The 20098-nt window shown below is 40.6% G+C and overlaps 2 protein-coding genes and 1 long non-coding RNA gene across 6 annotated transcripts in view; 2 read left to right on the plus strand and 1 right to left on the minus strand.

Annotated features, from left to right (window-relative positions):
* The window catches only part of LOC145458718 (phospholipid hydroperoxide glutathione peroxidase-like), a 40216-nt gene that overhangs the window by 5356 nt on the left and 14762 nt on the right, over positions 1–20098 (plus strand). The gene's annotated exons all lie outside the window — the stretch shown is intronic.
* On the minus strand, positions 1950–7058 carry LOC145458802 (uncharacterized). 2 transcript variants are annotated; one of them, XR_013921189.1, is made up of 3 exons: positions 3686–5595; positions 2672–3431; positions 1950–2299 (listed from the first exon to the last, which is right to left on the minus strand). It is a non-coding gene; the product is annotated as an uncharacterized LOC145458802 (long non-coding RNA). The 2 variants fall into 2 exon arrangements; XR_013921193.1 differs by lacking the exons at positions 2672–3431; positions 3686–5595 and adding an exon at positions 6625–7058.
* Positions 11674–20098, plus strand: part of LOC145458451 (exocyst complex component 4-like) — a 364798-nt gene continuing 356373 nt past the window's right edge. The window contains exon 1 of the mRNA XM_080336825.1: positions 11674–11685. The gene's annotated coding sequence lies outside the window, so the exon portion shown is untranslated. The remainder of the gene's footprint in view (positions 11686–20098) is intronic.

Below are 20098 nucleotides of genomic sequence, written 5' to 3' on the forward strand. Positions count from 1 at the left end.
TTGAAGCTAAAACATCCTATTTCATGCAGCCAAGAAGACTAGCATCGCAAGCCCGGAACTAGTTACAAGCATATAATGACAAGGCAGATTACGCAACACTAAAGGTGGGCTATTTCATTTCTTGACTATATTGAAAATCGACAGCGTACCGCGTATAGCTATAATTTTCCCGATGCAGCAATGCACTTCAGATTAAGATATATATATATATATTTGAATGTATATGCAAGTTCTCTGTTAAGGGTAGACTATCTAGCCTCGCTTAATACTCGAATCTCGCTGTGGCTACAAATTCGGCATGCTAAAACATCCTATTTCATGCAGCCAAGAAGACTAGCACCGCAAGCCCGGAACTAGTTACAAGCATATAATGACAAGGCAGATTACGCAACACTAAAGGTGGGCTATTTCATTTCTTGACTATATTGAAAATCGACAGCGTACCGCGTATAGCTATAATTTTTTCGATGCGGCAATGCACTTCAGATTAAGATATATATATATATATATTTACCTATTAGACTACTTTGGTGGACAGTCCTGTTTTGAAGCAGTTGGGCGACAGTTATCGCCAACAGAAGGAGACAAGCTAGGCGTCTGAAAATAACTCGATTGGTTTTGGAATATCGATTCCGCGCTTTGTCACTGGTGATTTGCGGTTTATATCGCAGCGTTTAGAATATACACGAAATGTCCTCCAACTGCGGTCGCCCTAATTTTTCCCAACTTTTTCAATATCTAATAGACCACTTTAGTGGACATTTGTTACTTAAGGAGACAATTCGCCATTTTGAATTACCAGACCATGACCATTGCTGTTACTGAACTAAGGTGGACATTGACGTCGTATTATATGACAAGGTTCGGGAACCAGTTTCGTCAAAAGAGTCATTTACCAATGACAATCACTTTTGACGTCACTATTTGAAATCCACGACGTCATCCTTGTACGATATCGATGATCGCGATATATAATTCGCCGTTTGTTTGTTTTTTATTCATGGTGTTTTGACTAATTTCGTAGTTTTAGAGTATGCCTACATTCATTTTTTGATTCCGTATTCACCGACTTTTAGCACAGCCCACTCCTAGGCTTTTATAAATCACCGCTTACGCGGATCACAGGATGACGACGAGCCTAGATAAACCTCCAACACTTGGGTAGGAATTCTCGTGTCGTCCTCAGCCGGACTCGAACCAACAACCCATTGGTGTTGCAGCTGTGCATTATACCAATGACCACGCCATTTCACCACGCACATATTTGCGTTTGAAAACTGCTGTGAAAATACGGAACATGTGTCTTTATAAGAAGCTACAGTTGGCCATGCTGCAGATTAGATCACCAGTTTTTTACGGCTAGTATCCAAATCACTATGACATTCGTTGGCCAGCCGTGGCTACTCTGTCGCGATAGCAGATCCAAGTTCTAATTAGGTAATAAATATATTCGGTTTAATATAAGCAGCCCTAATATCCCTCGGAAGTATAACGTCTCATGGACCATACAGTCTACTAGCAGGTATGAGGCAATTTTTCCCCTAAGGCACTGTACACTTTTTGATCCAATATTACCGAATAAAGACCACTTTAACATGTCTCTAAACCGATCTCAGACTCTCGCCATGTTATAGCCGCGTCAAATTGTAAGGAGTTACCGTATAAACTTCGCTCCAAATTCATGTTTCTCTTAAAAACCCTACAGCAGATCACATTGAATCTTGATTCGTGATAATCTTGGGCACTTGATAATTGCTAACTTCCATTTGTTTTAAGCCATACGCCAACTTGTTCACTGTTCAGTAATTCGGACCTCGAGCAATACGGCTACGCCCCATGGTGAGCCATGGGTGCATCCTCCAGCCAATGCTGAAAGCGGCCAAAAAATCGTTCGATTCTACCAATGTCAACCTGCTAAATCACACCAAGAAATGAAATAGTTCGAAGCATGCGATCGAAACCAATTTATCAAAACACATTCGCAACAAAATGTTGTGAAGAGAATGCAACGAAAATCATGAAACGAATTGTACATTTAAAATTGCCACCAGGTACTAAACGAAATTGCTCAATCGTAATCTACAGTCGTCAGTGCTAGAGATCACTGACGCTACGTGCTGAAAGTCTGATGTCATAGTCCATGACTATTCGTGCATTTGTGACATCCCCTTATGCAGTGCAGAGCGGCATCTTTTTCTCTCATTGAAGATTTTGGTTTTAACCATTTTTATCCTCTGCATGTCCGGTAAACCTTTCAGGATGTCACTGCTTTCCACAAATTCTCCAATTTCTTTGTACCCTAAAAAGACACGAGCATATTTCATTAAATCTATAATTTGGGCAACTAGCTGCATATAACTATTGTAAGGTTCAATGGTATTTCAACGACGACGGTCAGAAGAAATCATATAACATCGAAGGTTGGCCTAGCTCGGAAGTAGGATCCAAAGAAATCGATATCTTCACTGCCATGATCAATAACTAATAAATGTATATTACGCGAACACACAGCATCAATTTACATTCCCCCTCGCCATCTCATCCCTGTAAGCGGCGTCTTATAAAAGCCCAGAAGTGGGCCCTGCTAAAAGTCGGCAATTATGGGGGGAATGACCATAGTAGTCGACAAACACCATGAATACCACAAACGAACAAACCCATTCCACTCTACCTGGCAAGCTGCCTTTGTTGCTGTCTCCTTCCTCATAAATTACATCCTTGAATCTGTTTAGGATTTCAGCTGTTTCTTCACGAGTCCATCTATGGCGCTCTTGACGCTCTTGAAACGAGAAACCAAGTTTAACCCTGGCAATTCTGGCAAATTTTCAATTGGGAAAGACGGCTTTTTCTTTCACAGACCGATGGCATCTGCAGTTGTAGCATTTTTTTGTTGTGTTGCATGATTGCTTGCTTCTTTAATAAATCGAATTTGAGGAGCCGTAATTTTCCACTTAAAGCCAGAGCTTCTTTGACTTCATCTTCCTCAGGATGCTTATTTATTAAATGTCGGTTAAGTTTCGTTTGGAACTTCTTGCAGTAAAGGCATGGCCTTGCCGTTTTTTTCTTCGGCCTTGCCCGCTTTTTCTTTATCCTTGAAGTCACAGCTTTCTTCTTTGGCGTTGAGGTTTCCAGGTCTGTCCACTCACAATCAGAACCATCTGGAGCCCACGTTGATGACTGTGAGCCACATGAGATATCCATGGCTGCCTCATTATTGCTGTTGATATTGGTGTCGCAACAGTCTGAAGTGGATGACTTTTGCTGAGATGTTGCGGGTTACCGGGTTTTCTCTTCTTCCCTGCCATCATCGCTACTGAAACTGTCCGTAGTCGAAGATGAAGACTGTGGCTCATATTCCGAAGCTTCACTGATACATGACTCCTCAAAGTCTTCGTCTAGTTCCTCGTGCGCATCTGGGTCCATTTCATAATCTGAAAAATGATGCCTTAGGTATTTATTCATTTCCTGCGGGATAGAGGAGTTCTGTGTGTAACGTTTCACTAATCCTACCGACCATGTACAATGTACATTGTACCTATATGCTAGAACGATAAATGTATTGGAATAGTAATACCACTACGAATTAATAAATTGTCATCAATATATTTTGGTACTGTTGAATATGAGAATATTAGGTTGAACACTTATGTTGAAAATGAAATGTGGCAAAATATTGTAAACTCACCCTCTTCATGTCCACTGGGTCCAGCCTCTCCGTCGTTATATTGACGATCGAGTGATTTTAGTCTTTTATTCATAGGAGGTGTTTCACATGAGCCACCTCTATCATTCTGCATCTCATTTTGACTGATGATATGTAGCGAAGATCCAAGCCTCTTCCGGGCATTGACATCATCTTCATTATCAACAGTATCTGAAAGATGCTTGTTCCGATTAGCTGTGATGAAACGAATTTGCGTAGGTTAGACTATCGTGTTGCATGTATCATGTATCGTGTTGTCTGTCATTTTAGATTCAAGAGTGACTGATGCGTCGCATTTGAATAGATAGTTTTGGTAAAAGGAGTGCCCATACTGTATTTAACATTAACAGTGAGTAACTGGTACGCTACATGCAGATGTATGTGATGCTGTAGACAATTTTACAATCATATAAATGTATCGTATCATTTTGAGATGTTGGTTGAGTTCACTCGAAGGTGTCAAATTAAATAATTCTCGAGTAGCGTGCAATCGCCCATAACATGATACCTTCCTTACAAGGTAATCAATCTTCGAAAATTTAGTCGCTGATGATGACCGAGAAATGACTGCGAGATAATTCACATTATAGTGCGCACACCTCACCGTATTTGCCATTATATTACTGGAGATTGTTGGACCAGCGTGAACTCAAAGGTGGTGTGGACACTCGGAAAACCACGTGACTGTCAGGCCCAGATACCTTTGACGACTTTGTTATTGTCGATCCGTCTGCAACAGTAATTAAAGGCAAAGTCGCTATTGCTCTTCGTTGATTTTAACTATGTTCCATATCGATTTGGGTGACATAATTTCGTATGGTATATTTTGATGCTGTCATCTTGCGCTGTACCAATTTTGAAGACTATGGCTATATGACTAGCATAGTAATTTCGCTGTCGAAGTCGAGTATCTAGTAAATTAGCGCGCGCCGATATAATGTCGACCAGCGCACGCAGACCCTGGATACGCGAATTTGATAACGTACTTACTACTGTAATTATAGAGTCACACCCTTGAAACTTGGTTAAGTATTAGATTCCTTCATCAAGATATACAATATGAATTTGATTATCCATAGCCGTATGAAATATATTTAAATTGTACACATACCAATACTGGCTTTTGCAGTAAAATCTGCTATGCGGCAGGCTGAATGCCAAATCAGCGCGCACCCTGACATACGCGACTTTAATCACGAAATTGCTACCGTAATAATTGAGTCACAGCCTTAAATCTCGATACAGTGCTAGATGTCTCCATCAGAATATACAATACGATATTTGTTATCCCCCGCGGGATAAAACACATTCAAAACCTACATATAGCATTATAGCAATTTCGGCTTTTGTGAAAAATCTATCATGCGGTAGCCTAGATGGCAGGTCAACGATGTACTTGATATACTCGACTATCATAACGAAATTACTATCCTGATCACCGAGTCACACCCTCAAAAATTGGTTCAGTGTAAGATGCAATCACCTGACCTTCAGCCTACCGCATAACTGATTTTTCACGAAAAACAGTATTGGTATGTGTACATTTTGATTGTTTCCTATATGGCAAAATTTCGGATTGTATATCTTCATGATGGCATCTAACATTGTATGAAGATTTAAGGCTGTGACCCAATAATTAAAGTAGTAAGTACGTTATCAAAGTCGACCATATATTGGCGCGGGCTGATTACTAGATGCTCGACTTTGACAGCGAAATTACTGCGCTAGTCATAAAGTCATAGTCTTGAAACTTGGTAAGATGACAGCATCAAAATATACCATACGAAATGATGTTCCCCAAATCGATATGAAACATAGTTAAAATCAACGAAGAGCAATAGCGACTTTGCCTTTAATTACTGTTGCAGACGGATCGACAATAACAAAGTCGTCAAAGGTTGGACTAGGTTCGTGGACTAGGTTCTATTACGGACTTGAAAAAATTCTATTGTTTGCGAATAACGGGTTTGATAGAGTATAACCGCATCATACATGGGCTGTATAATTGAGTATTCAAGTGCTCAACTGAGGCGTTGATTTTGAGGTAACATTTTTGATTGATGTAACTGGTCCGCCCCGCGAGCGATTTGAAGGTCTGAATCCGACCGGCGAAGCAATTCGAGTTTGACACCCCTGGCTCATGGTACACGGTAGTAATAAGGGAGCGAACACATCACGTAATATCCTTGTCAGCAAACCGTAAACATATTGCACAATGTACATTGTACGTGGATAACAACGCTATTTGATGAAATATACCATATCATCGATCATCGAAACATTGCGAAACATTACTCCTCATCAAATTGACTCAATTGATAATAGACATAATGATGAATGGTTCGTTTTCAAAACTTGGCGTCAGCATTGGAATTATTTCGGGCTCGAATCAATAATTTAAAACTTTGTATCATTGCTCTGTTCGAATAGTAAATTAACTGAAATGTGGTATAGACATTTGATAGTTGAGTAAAGAGTAGAGATAATACTTCCAGTTTCGACTTCAACATAGATATAGGCCTACTGTAGGCCTGCTTCAAGCGAAACAACTAATATTATGCTACTCGTGTAAGAAGCTGTATGATCATATCAGTAAACTGAATCATTCATGATGGTACAGGGAAGAAACATACCAACACTATGCATAATTGTATACGCACATGACACACATTTTACATAAATTACGATGACCGAAACACATGGCGTATAGTCCCTATGTCTCAGAAAGCCCAACGAACGAGCCGTACCTTGATGTATTTGTCAAATGTAAATTTGCGATTATAATTTAATCGAAAGATTGTTATACCACCTTTCTGTTGTCCTTTAATACCCTCTAGACTATTTCCACTTGTTCAATATATAATTAGGAACCACTGATATATTGAAATACATGTAATCATACGGAAGTACATGGTACGTACCTTTGTCAGAAGAGGCATATCTTCCGAGCTTTATTGGCTTAGGATCAAATGCTTCGTTGTCGCAGTCAGAGTCGGTTAGTATATCCATCATATAGTCAGACTAGTCAAACCTAATTCTAAACAGATGCGTGTATGAATATTCTGCTTGATACCGAAGAGAACGCACCGCCTGAAATCCAGCAAAGCTAACACAACATTCGCCTGTACTCGGAGACACGTCTAGATCTCGAATTCAAGGGCACTCAATTTGTGAGAGCGTCGCGAGAAAACGTAGTGATATGATCCACAGTTGCGATACCAGCCAGTTGCGGTTTCGAACCTCCTTAATTACCTTGGCGCATGATGAGATAATCATCATTGTAAACGAGGTATTGCATGCGACATTATGTGATTTATTAGGCTCCAGGCTCCACCTATGTCTGCAGGCCTGTGCTTCAAATCCCGCATTAATCATAAATGTACGTATGTGCTTGTGCACTCGTACTGTACATTTACAAGTAGAAATGTACGTGAGACAATAGCATTTCATTATGATATCTCTAGATATTACCATCCCGGCCACTTACAAAGTATTTGTCTCCGCCAAATCAACTAACGGTTTCGATTCGCCCATATGACTTCCTTTGGTAATAACCCTGCCCGATCAATTATAATTACAATTATCAACATGGCCAAAGCGCCAAACCCTGTATAAACTAATCCCAACCTATCTTAATTTCGAATTGCGAACCTCCTTGATTACATTGGCGTTTAATGGGGTCATCATCATTGTAAACGAGGTATTGCATGGCATGCGACGTAATATGATTGAATAGGCTCCAGGCTCCGCCTATGCCTGCAGGACTGTGCTTCAAGTCCCGCACTGATCATAAATGGACTGTACGTACGTACACTAGGGCTGTTCAAAAATAAAGTAAAATTTCGGATTCCAGCCATTGACTTATTAAATTGTCAGGTTACCCTAAGAACACTGCACACCAAAGTTGGTTCAATTCTAACAAGTAAAGGACTCCGCAGATCAAATTAAAAATTTTAATTTATTAGGTGAAATTTTGAAAAAGAATTCGAATTTTTCTGCCAACCCCATGAAATTGTTTAGCTGTCTTCAAAGACGATGCAAACCAAATTTGACTCAATTCCGACCAGTAGAAGCGGAGTTATGTGAGTTTTTCGATTATAATCCTCGGATTATCCTGGATCGGTGGATCATCCGAGAAGTTCACGTTTTTCATAGGCGGCCTTTTCGAGGTTCCGTCTCGGTCGTTCACACCACTGGGCCACACGAGGTACCGCTGCGTTCGTCTTCGGGCCCCGCGTAGACCGATACCCGATACGATCGTATCGGACTTTCAGCCGACTCGGGATCGGCCTTCAAAAAACAGTGTATAGCGCTTTTTTCACAGTTTTTTTAATCACCGATTTCTCGCCAACCGAATATCGTAGCCGGATAAATTTGGTACCGGCAGACGCGTAATTCGATTAAGATTCCAACGATACCCGGGAAATGGGGCTGAGACGCGTAGAAAAAAGTTTTCTTCCAAAAACCCGTGATGGTACGCCAATACGGGTTACGCAGTAGGTTTTTCGATCGGTCGGTATCAGAACATAGATCGAAATACCGATCGACAACCGCTGGTCTTAGGGGTTCGACAGAGTTATCCCCGTTTTCCTCTCGTCGAACTGAACGCGATGATATCCGATTCAACGGCTTGGACACGGGGTTGGCCCGGTATTGGCGTCTGAAAAGTCGGTTTTTGTCTCCCAAAGGCTACCGAATTCGCAGAATATACAGATCGATCAGTAGCTTAGGAATAGCCTACTTTTATCACAAAAAATTTAACATGCCGCCTTTCTTACAGAGATAGGCACAATTCACAATGTTGAATTAGGTCGATGACTTTTGTATTGTATACGTACGCGCGACCAATTGCGTGCCATCAACTGGTAAGGTCTCATGTCCGCTGTCATCGAGTGATTGAAAGATTAGTTTCAGCGTATTAGCAGGTTATTGTAAATGGACGTTACTTTGGACGATGGACTAGCAGATGATGTAGAATGATGCAGAAGATGTATTGGCACCTCATGGCCCTAAAGTTTCATGACAAGTATATCAGCATGAATCCTTAACACGAATCTTATATGAAAAGTTAAAGACGCAAACATGCGTGATGGAGTTACTTCCCAATCAGTGTTTTCATCGAACGATTCGTTCTGTGTATTGAAGAGTATTCTACATAGCTGCTGAATTCTGCGTACAATAGCGTACAAATTTGGATCGCCACGCTGACTCCTTTTCCATGACAAAAAGTGAGTATTCAGTATAGAATGCATTTCCCTTCTGTTGTAAGTATTATATTTCGTTAACTACGTCACGCGGAAGGGTAAGTACTGGACAGAACAGTCGCCAAACGGAGGCTGCGTCCTGTGATGTTTCCCTCACTAATTCAATCCGTGCCGTGGTAGATTTTCACTGCGTAACGTGCTTTCTGACAGATTATTAAACGTCTATGTGAGTAGCAACGGATTTAGAATCGTCCTTGAAAAGGTGTTCACAGAACTCAATTAGTAAAATGTCGACTTCACGCTCAATATATCTGGGAATAGGCCTACTTTTATCGCGTAACGTTAACTTTATATTGTTTCCCGATTAATTTCAAATAATTCAACTAGCTAGATACTTTCTAAATATTGATAAATCGTATATATACGCTGTGTGAGTGAGCACATAGTTACGATAACATCTGCCTTTTCGTTTCATTGATTCAAAATCAAGTGTGTGGCCTATGATAAAGCTCCATCTTGATGAAGCAACCTATCATGTTGCATTTTTGTTTTGAAATTTACTGGAGTTGTGTATAATCTTCAAACGTATGTACTGTGCATGGAGCTAACAATTTGGCATTAGATCGCTGCCTTGTTTTTCAGCCACTGCAAACAATCGAGACGTCAAGATAGCTGGGAAGACACTTAAATGAATTTGCCGTCAAGCAATTCTGATCAAAGTGCCTGCGGTCTCCCTAGTCTGCCATAATGATCAACGATGATGACGTGACGGTCTGATCACTTAAACATCAGACTGTCAATGTCAATATATGTATTGTTGCCTTGGCTTGAACGGACGGGGCCGTAATTGATAGCCGAATCTGACTGCTTCTTACCGTGTGTTAATATAAGGAAAATAGAATATCTGTACCCATGTCTTAGTTAGTGCAACGCATATAATGTAAGATTATCGGTTGTAAGCCTAGATTATACCGAGCGTTGTAACCAGCGCATTGTGCGAAACCGACACTCTGGGTATTTACAACTGATACCACAATATGTCTGATAGCCAGTGATAGGTGTTTGAATGGACACTCTCTTGCCGCAGCATTGTGACGTTATGAAATGACAAAACAAGTCAACTTTGCAGTTGGCTGCTTTCCGAACCTATATCGCCACATTTCAGCCTGATCATCATTATTTGTTTATGTTAGCTTTGCAGAGTCATTTTATCCTTGTACGTGATGACGAATAAACGAGTTTGATTTTTCAAGCAACACTGCTGCATGGTATGAGCGGATGACATGAGCTACGTCAGTTGAATTTAATGTTAAAATTACGGTTGATTGATATCACGCGTTTTCAACCCAGATATGCGTTTCTGGTAAGATGATAGGGTGATTACAATCATTTAGGGATTGCTACAAACCTACGAAGGTATGAAAAGCTGATTGAGGTCACATGGTCCGTTGGACCTTGCACATAATTTGAAAATTACGACGAGATATATTGTTATTATGCTAGTCGTTGCTGTTCTCCTCTCTCTAGCAACGAAATTATTGTGGGTGTGGAGAGGGATGATTACACCCGCGGCAATATTAGGTCACATTTTATATTCATCTGGTCCAGATTGACACGACATGAATATTCGGCGCCAGCAATTTAGGTACCCGGATCAAGACATTTTTATATCGAAGTTTACGGTCAACATAAGGGAAATCCTTTTCGGCTAATGTTTTCTTGCTGACGATCTTTTTGGCTCACTTCTCTGAGACCCATGTTGACCCACACTTTATATGTCTTTTTACATCGTGGCGTGGTAATGGCCAACGCTCGCTTAGATGCCTACGTCTACAGATGATGCGCATTTTTTGTGGAGGAAGGGTGCCTAATAAACAAACATTTATCTACATGAAATCGCGTACAGCGCGAGAAAAATTAAAAAGTTACGAAAATTTTCAAATAAATAGCGAATAATTAGTGTTCATTCACGAAATAATTTTGGCACCATTCGAGCTCGCCCTCCCCCAAGCGGGGTAGGAATATCTGGGTGTGGCAGGAATGGGGGAGATAGCGTAGCAGTGATGCGTGCGGCTTTTTGATCTGTAAATCGTTGGTTCAATCCCCGGGCGGGTCAGACCTAAGATTCGAAAACTGGTATCCACGGTATCCGATGGTTAAGATAAAAACAAGTTTGTTTGCTTTCTCTCTTTCTCTCTCTTGAGCATTAGTAAGGTGAATCCTTTCTTATTTGCACGGTTAGAGCAACAACCCTCCTTGGTTTATCTGGGCTACTCCTCCGATAAAGACATGGATTTGCGAATGCCAGGAAAGCGAACACTGAATTGCTAGGACAAGCAACTGAAACACAGCTGAAGAGAAAAAAATGGAAGCCAATCACCTTCACGATTAGGCCGAGATGGATGCTATAGATTAATAATAATCGTGCTTGGTAGTTTTACCATTCTCTTCTCTGTTCAATATGTCGCAATGCATCTTTAGTACCGCATTGCACATTGTCTGGCTTGAGCGGAAACAATAATTTGAGCTAAATTAGAAATAAAAGTCGGGGGTTCGCTGAGGCTCGCGACGGTCCAAAAGGGGTCCGCAAAGACATGAAAGGTTGAGAATAACTGACAAAAGGTATATGCCTTACGCTCGAAACTGACAGAGCATCTTAAAGCTGTCTTGACACAAGCAAATCAACGACCTATCAGCTCGATATATTGGGTGCGGGAAATACTACAGAATATTTATCATGCTATAACCAATACATATATTTGATGGAGTTGTATTAAGGTAAAGCAGGGATTCTTTTTCACAATATGTATCACGAGTGTTAAACAACAAAATTTAACGATGGTATAGTGCCCTTTCGCCTTTGCCAAGAGCTAATCAGGGCCCAAATAATAGGAGTCGTCATTAAAATCGTACGATCCGCGGTGTCTACCAAGATCGCAACTAGAACTTATGTCGAGTCATCACAATGGTAGTCAGCATTTTTTATGTCGTCATTTTTTAAAACAGTGTATAAAGTCTTAAAATCCCTATATATACTGGAATGGTCTAAACTGAGTAAATCCTAAACAAAAACTATCATGTATGCAAAGCGGTGTCATTTTATACACGCGAAAAGTGGAAGAAAATCCCCCCTATTGATTGTCGACTTAATGCCACTTTTCAAAATACGGGGTTTATACAGGGGTCAAAATGTCGCCATTGTAACTCGAAATTCCTGCTACTTCATGACTTGATTTCTTTTGGAAGGGACAAATGAGGGACTAATAAGCGTGGTCCCAAACGGATTTGCTTAACAGACGATAGCAACCGAGGGAAAAATGTCGCCAAGAATTAGGGGGACACGAAATTGTCTCCCAATTTTTTTCGTCCCCCAACTGCCACAAAAATAAGTACGATTGTCTCCCAAAGTAGCCTAATAGGTAAATATATATATATATATATATATAGCAACGTACATGTTTTATAGAATATATTAGATCCAATACCTATACTAAAGCCGCAAAACGCATTGGGGCATAAATGGATAATGCGCGCAGATCGAATTACACCGAGATTTCACGCATCATTTTAAATAGCAAATAACGTAATAATGAGTTCTGTGCTCGGCTATGCAATATAGCTGAAGTCGCATAAATTCGAATGTATATGCAAGTTCTCTGTTAAGGGTAGACTATCTAGTCTCGCTTATTACTCGAATCTCGCTGTGGTTACAAATACGGCATGGTAATGCATTGGAGTTTGAAGCTAAAACATCATATTTCATGCAGTCAAGAAGACTAGCACCGCAAGCCCGGAACTAGTTACAAGCATATAATGACAAGGCAGATTACGCAACACTAAAGGCGGGCTATTTCATTTCTTGACTATATTGAAAAATCGACAGCGTACAGCGTATAGCTATAATTTTTCGATGCAGCAATACACTTCAGATTAACGTAGATGTTTATAGAATATATTAGATCCAATACCTATACTAAAGTCGCATAACGCATTGGAGCATAAATGGATAATGCGCGCAGATCGAATTACACCGAGATTTCCCGCATCATTTTAAATAGCAAATAACGTAATAATGAGTTCTGTGCACGGCTATAATGTTAACCGAGGATATGGTCGAATTCGGATAAATTCGTATGTACATTAGGGCTGTTCAAAAATAACTTTTTTTTTCCCGATTCAAGCCGGTCACCTCTTAAATCGTCAGGTTGCAGTAGAAAACCTTGCTCACCAAATTTCACTCGATTCCAACCAGTAAAGGCCTCCGCAGATCCAATTAAAATTTTTAATTTATTATGGAAAATAAAAAAAAAAAATTCCAAATTTTTCTGCCAACCCCATGAAATTGTTGAGCTGTCTTCAAAGACGTTGCAAAACAAATTTGAGTCAATTCCGACCAGTAGAAGCGGAGTTATGTGAGTTTTTCGATGATATTTCTCGGATTATCCTTGATTGGTAGATAATCCGCGATTTACATGCAAGTTCCTAGTCCCGCTTATTACTCGTTCGCGCAGTGTGGTTACAATATTATGAATTAATTAATTAGCTAGAGCAACAGTATATATATATATATATATATATATTATTTATCACCTATATTGAAATTCGCTCATTTCATTTCAGATCAAAACGCCGGCATTGCATACGCAATTCACGCTCCGAAATTGTTACATTTCTGTCACAACTATCGCGCTATGCACTTCACCTGATGACGCAGGTGAGTTAGGCTACATTTCCGTATAGATTTGGACTAAATTTGGTTATAATTACTCCGCGCGGGTATGCACTTCGGATTTGAGATGGATGTTAGTCTATGAATTCTAGCTTTACTCACGACCTAAGGTCGGTAAATTGCAAGCTGTAGCAAGCATCTAACTACTGAGATTATGCTGATTTTACAACCCCCATAAGCCGCTGCTTTTAGATACGTAATGGAGCTGATTTAATAGCTAGTGCAGTGATGCTTTATCTTACCATTTCTGATAGTGAATAAAATATATAGCCAATATAAACCTATGCTTATAGTACCACGAATAGCATAGCTATATAATTTATCGACTATTCTAAGATTCGCTACGCCGCCGCGGATGGAAGCTAAATTTTTCATTTCAGATCAAAACGCCGACATCGCACACGCAATTTACGCACAGAAAATTTCACATTTCTGCTATCGCGCTATGCGCTTCGACTGATGACGCAGGCGAGTTAGGCTACATTTCCGTATAGATTTGGACTAAATTTGCTTATAATTACTCCGCGCGGGTATGCACTTCGGATTTGAGATGGATGTAAGTCTATGAATTCTAGCTTTACGCTCAACTATAGCATAGATTGTGCCCGCAAAATGCAAATTCGTATTAAGTGTAGCCTGCCTAGCTCCGCTTATTACTCGATGTTCAGTAACGCCTAATGTAAGCTGCGTTTGCTGGGGCTATAGGAACGAAGTCACTCAATACAAATTCCTGGCTCCTGCTAGATGATGATAATATGAAGCCACTAGTCCATAAGCTGCTGCTTTTAGATGCGTGATTTAAATAGCTAGTGCACTGATGCTTTTCCGATAGTGAATAAAATCTATAACCTATGTCTATGCTATAATTTATCTCCTAAAACGCTATGCCACTGCGGGCTATAACATTTCGGATCACTGACATCACAGACGCCGACGTTCAAGCCTAGATCGTTGTGCAGCTATATCTATATCAAAGAAGTGTGCTGAGGTCGTATCAAAGTCGCTCAACTATAGCATAGATTGTGCCAGCAAAATGCAAATTCGTATTAAGGGTAGCCTGGCTAGTCCCGCTTATTACTCGATGTTCAGTAACGCCTAATGTAAGTTGCGTTTGCTGTAGGAGCGAAGTCACTCAATACAAATTCCTGGTTCTTGCTAGATGATGGTAATATGTAGCCACTATCACCTAACCGAAAGCAAGTCTCTACTGCTGATTGAGATGATTGCTATAATGAACGTAGCGAATATCACCCTTAAACGTACTATGCAAACTTTGAAACTATTGATTTTATTCATATATACATTTACACAATTTCATTTTCTTGCTTCAGCTCCTTGACGAAGCGTCGTACGATCGAATCATTCTTGCGGTGATCTTCCCCAAAGGAATTTAAATAACGTTCCGTACTCCATCCGCGCGCCTTATGGACGATGAAGCTTAGACAATGATGACCGCAAGCTCTGGAACGTTTGTGCTGCAGACGCTTTATGGAGCAGGTATAATTTTCTGGTTCTATAAAGCACGCAATCTCGTATTTCAGCGGCATTAAGCCAAAGCTATCGTGAAAATGTGTCTCATCCTCATCCGCGTAAATGCATATCCAGTGACTTCCGATTTTTCGAGCTTCGTCATAATTGATCACGATAGCATAAGGAGGAGGGGGTCGCCTCGGTAGTCGATCGATAGGAAATGTGCCAAGGAAAATATGTTTTGTTGACTCGCAGCACCACAATATTTGGTCTATTTCATCCCCGTTCATAGCACGGTCACTTTACGACTGCTACTGATTTGCAATAGCTTTTGGAATTCCATGAAACAGAGCAAAGTAGTTTCGGCTGTTAGCCCGCCAGCAGGAAATGTGATTCGTACACTTAAGGTGCCACTCTTTTGTAAGTCAAAGCAATCATCCAAATCATCAGGGCGCAAATTATAAACCAGTAGACAGAAACCACTAGCGAACTCTTCAGGCGTTAGGAGTCCTATGTTTTTCTCCATTGCTCCCGTACCCTCAATCAGGTTATGGTAAAGCTCCGTGTAATGACCCTTATCGAAATCTAGCTCATAACCTCCCTCCGGAATCAGAAATCCGTTCAGTTTCAGTTCGAGTCGTTGCATATTATTGTGTATGAAATTATAAGGATTTTTCGTAACATCTCCTTGAAAGGCTTTCGTAGCTACCATTCCGATGATTAGGCGAGAAGGTAGAGTCCCGCTATATAGATTCCCGATATCTATCTGCGTCGTAGCAGCCGCAAATGTTCGGGTGATCAACTTCATGTCGATATACGGATATTTCGCCTGAGCATTCACCATCATCGCTGTCTTCACATCATCGCTGACTCGTACGGTACATAACTGTAATTCCTTTTTTGTTAAGGTGAATTGGCCGGTAGCATCTCCCATCATAAAAAAGCTTTTCGGATTCAAGGTAAGCTCAAACTCGAGAGGCACGTCATGTAGGATGTAGCGGTCTTGCAGACATAGTCCGTGATGGATTTTTGCACGTATTTCCACCACGTTATCATCCTTATAGGCTTTACTCCTGTTGTAATATCCTTTGTTAGCTGAGGCGTTAGTACCACCGATCGTATCCATTTTCCCCAAAGTATCTTTTCTTCATCCTGAAGTCCTGAGTGTGGTGTTTTGCACGTCAAGCGGAGTGATAGGACGAATAACACTGTACTTTTATATCTTGTTTCAAAGTTTCGTTAGCGACTTTAATTTGTAGTTGAGAAATCAAGGAATCCAAGATATTATTTACAACACCAACATCATCATCGGGGCCAATTGCTTCGCCGCCTTTCTTTAATTGTAAATGAAATAAGAAATAGCTCTCGCTCAAATCGATAAAGTCTTCTGAGCCCTCAAAGCGGAATGTTATCACACTAGAGTTGTTCGAAATCGGTGCTATCTTGATGATTCTTTTCTTTTCAACGCTAGTCTGTGTCGCGGGAATGTGAAATAAATCCAATGAGGGATGTACCCCCTCTGGGGACTGTACATGAATTAACTCCGCCATCTATCAAGTCTCAAGTAACAAATGATGCTTATCGTCGTGTAATATATATTTATTCGAAAATATCTTTGCGACGTCTCTTTTTCGTGATCTTACGACCCCGTCTTGGCATTTTTCTTTTTCTCAGTAAAGAATCGAGAGCGTTCCCAGCGGCTTCTTTGCCACGTATTTTAAGACTATCGCCGACATTCTCTCCATTAAGAACATCAGAGGCTACTTGCGCCCCGGTATGTAGTAGACGCTTCCCGAGTGATTTTGCACCTTTCGAAATTAGAGGCATAACGCTTCTTCCGAACGAACGAAATAAGTTTCCAAGTCCATGACCTCTCTGCACTTTACCCCGAAAAAAATTGATATCACCACCGCTCTGTTGGTGATAATAGTTTCTGAACGCCTCCCGATCACAGCAATAATGACTCCTCATGATGTCTCAAAGCAAGTGTGAGATGAAGAGGCGCGTTCCCAAACTTTATAGCTTCGCCTTTATCATCACGAAGCATAACGCGTATCTCGCTTACTCGCTCCGTATTCAGAGGAAAGAAATATATTTTTTTGAATAGCATATGCTGATATTCATCTATTCCCGTTGTAACACGGATATTGCGTAGTAGAGGCGCACTCGTATCACCTACAATTTGAGGGGTGATGACATCCGTATAAACTAAAACGTTGGTCACGGACACAGGTTCCCCTTGAAAGTGAATTTTTCTTCGTCTATGTAATCCACCATCTAGCTCTACCTCCGAACGAGCTCCTCCTCTGAGAACGGGGTTTCTATTATCCATGAAAAGTCTCGGACCGCTGGAACTCTTGTAAGGTCCCGCTATCAAGACCGGACCAGAACCGTCTACCCAAATAAATCGTGCTTTTTTCTGATCGTGATTGATACGCTTCATCAAACTAATTTTATCATGATAATCACCAGCCGGGAAATAATAAAAATTATTATCGCCTTCCGCATCATTCACGTACCATAATAAGCCATCGTAAGGCTCGAACGTGGGCTGAAAATTATTTTTAAAAGACAACTCGGCAAGCCCTATCTCCCATTCACCAGAATCTATCGGTTTCGCGAGATCGATAGTAAAATCAGACTCGTGTGACGTAATATGAATATATTTCATAATGCAACTCCCCGTCTACGAAAATGCAATACAACACTCGAAGGAGAACTTCGAAAGGGTATTTTCTCACCCTCCTCATCAAGTAGCGATATTTCGACACGTTCTAGCCTATTTATATTAACAGGGAAATAAAATGGCTTCGTGTAATATTTCGAAAATGATTTACGATCGTTCACCTGTACGACACGTAACAACGGTAAGAGCCTACCGCTATCTTCTTGTGGCTCAATGATATTACAATGAACATAAACGAAATCGATAGTCGGATCATGTCGCATGCGAAAGTTCAAATGAATGATACCCTCAGTGAAAAAATAATTCCACAATGTACAATTAGTATTCGGGAAATGAAACACCAATAACTCCTCCTTCGTTTCCTTACGCATAAGAGCACCGTACAATTCTCCGCGGCGTACCAAGCTACTATGCCCTATGTCCGTCTCTGGTCGCAATTTGTCGGTTACCTCGTTATGAGGTATAGAGATAGACATACTATGATTTTCAGGGAAACATGTTACTTTTGCATCAGGATTGTCTCTTTCCAACGATCTATACAGGTCATATAACGAGTCGTATTCTCCCAATTTAAAATGAAATTTTCTTGCTCTCTTTTGCGATCTGATCCCATACCTATTCTTCGTGATCCTATACTGTTTTTGATAATCCGTGGGGAAGGAGATCTCAGCCAGAGAAACTTCTGTATCTTCCACGTTTTTCGGGACGTCCAATTCAACGCAATAACTCGCTGTTGTATTATCAGGAAATTTATCCATGGAAGCGTTCGAAAATAGCGTGACGTAGCTCATATTTTGAGCTTGGGATTCGGAAGCATATAACCAACGCAAGAAAAGAGGAGAGATATCCAAAGCTCTTTGTTCCCATTCGAAATTGTAAGATTATAGAGAGAGAACGATACGATGACCAGTATGATTACTAGTTGCGCCAAAAACTGATAAAGGTTCCGACTAGACGATATCCTTCTTATCGACCCAGCTGTCGAATCCACTTCCATATCCCAACCAGCGTACTAAATACTGTTCTCGTCCCGCGCGTTTACGCCTTCTTATAATCTTTTCGACACGCCAAGCTTGCGGTTCTTTTACGCGTTGGAGCTCCTCTCTATAAAATCTACCCTGGATGACTTCACCACCGTAATCACGTAAGCCAGGGGTCGGCAACCTTTTGTTAGTCGCGGGCCAAACTTCGGGTGTTCAACCTTTTGGCGGGCCGGATTTTTTCTTTGTACTATATTTTACGCTCACTTCGGTATATTATCCTACATTGCTGCAATCTCAATCATACCAACCCGAAGAGACATGTATTTACACTTCAACGACACAGAATAATTGTGACAATTGCCGCAGCTTGCTTTGTGAAAGGTTTTCAACTTCTGGTAACAAGTCAGATGAAACAAGAATCAGACCCTATTCAAAATGGACGTCCGAAATACGTGATCTTAGCTTGCTCTTCGTGAATTTCATTGTTCAAAACTTTTGTTCACATGCGTACGTGCTTCCAAAAATCGATGCAATTTCTTTTGCATTGCTGGTCAAGCTGGGATAAAGACCAATTTCAAGAAAGTACTCTTTGTCAAAGTCATGCAGCGATATGCTCTTTGTATGAAATTTGTCATTCAATTCAACTGCATCGCATTTTAGAAACGCCCATTTTCAGGCAATGGTATTGGCGTCCACATTAAACGGAGTACTGAATAGTCCGAATTAATTTTGTAGAGAAGGAATGTCGGAAAAGCGGGTGAATATTCAGTAGTTAAACTTCGTATCACAGTTACAAATGTAATGTTGGTACTAGGTTTTCTCTCCTCCAGTATAGGAAACTGAGCATGATTTTCTTTTTACTGTTGACATTTCAAGAGTCACAGATTTGTTTTGAATGCGCCTCAACATCTCATGTATGTAGTTGTTTTCCCCCTGAAGTTGCAAGTTCAATTTGTTCAGATGTGACGTTAAATGTACCAGGAAAGCAAGATGAGATACCCATTTTCGATTACAAGATTACGAGTCGGCGATGTTTGTATTTTCGAGGAAAGTTGCTATTTCATTTCTCAGTTCATACACTCGTGTAAGCATAGCTTCTCGACTCAATGAGCGAACATGACAGATATAGGCCTACATGACATAGCCATATTGATTCTCTGCTTCTAGTAATATCTGGCGTAACTGATTCAGTTGATGAGGCAAAAATCATATTAACAGTTATCCCCATTGTGGCCAAAACACTATTCAGGCACACAATGGCACACAATGCCTTCTGGAAAATCAAACCATAGACAGGCTAACTAACATACGGAGGCTAGTTAT

Source organism: Botryllus schlosseri, chromosome 2 (genome assembly GCF_051294905.1).
Source record: "Botryllus schlosseri isolate E-star chromosome 2, Bs_hap1, whole genome shotgun sequence".
Taxonomy (NCBI): domain Eukaryota; kingdom Metazoa; phylum Chordata; class Ascidiacea; order Stolidobranchia; family Styelidae; genus Botryllus; species Botryllus schlosseri.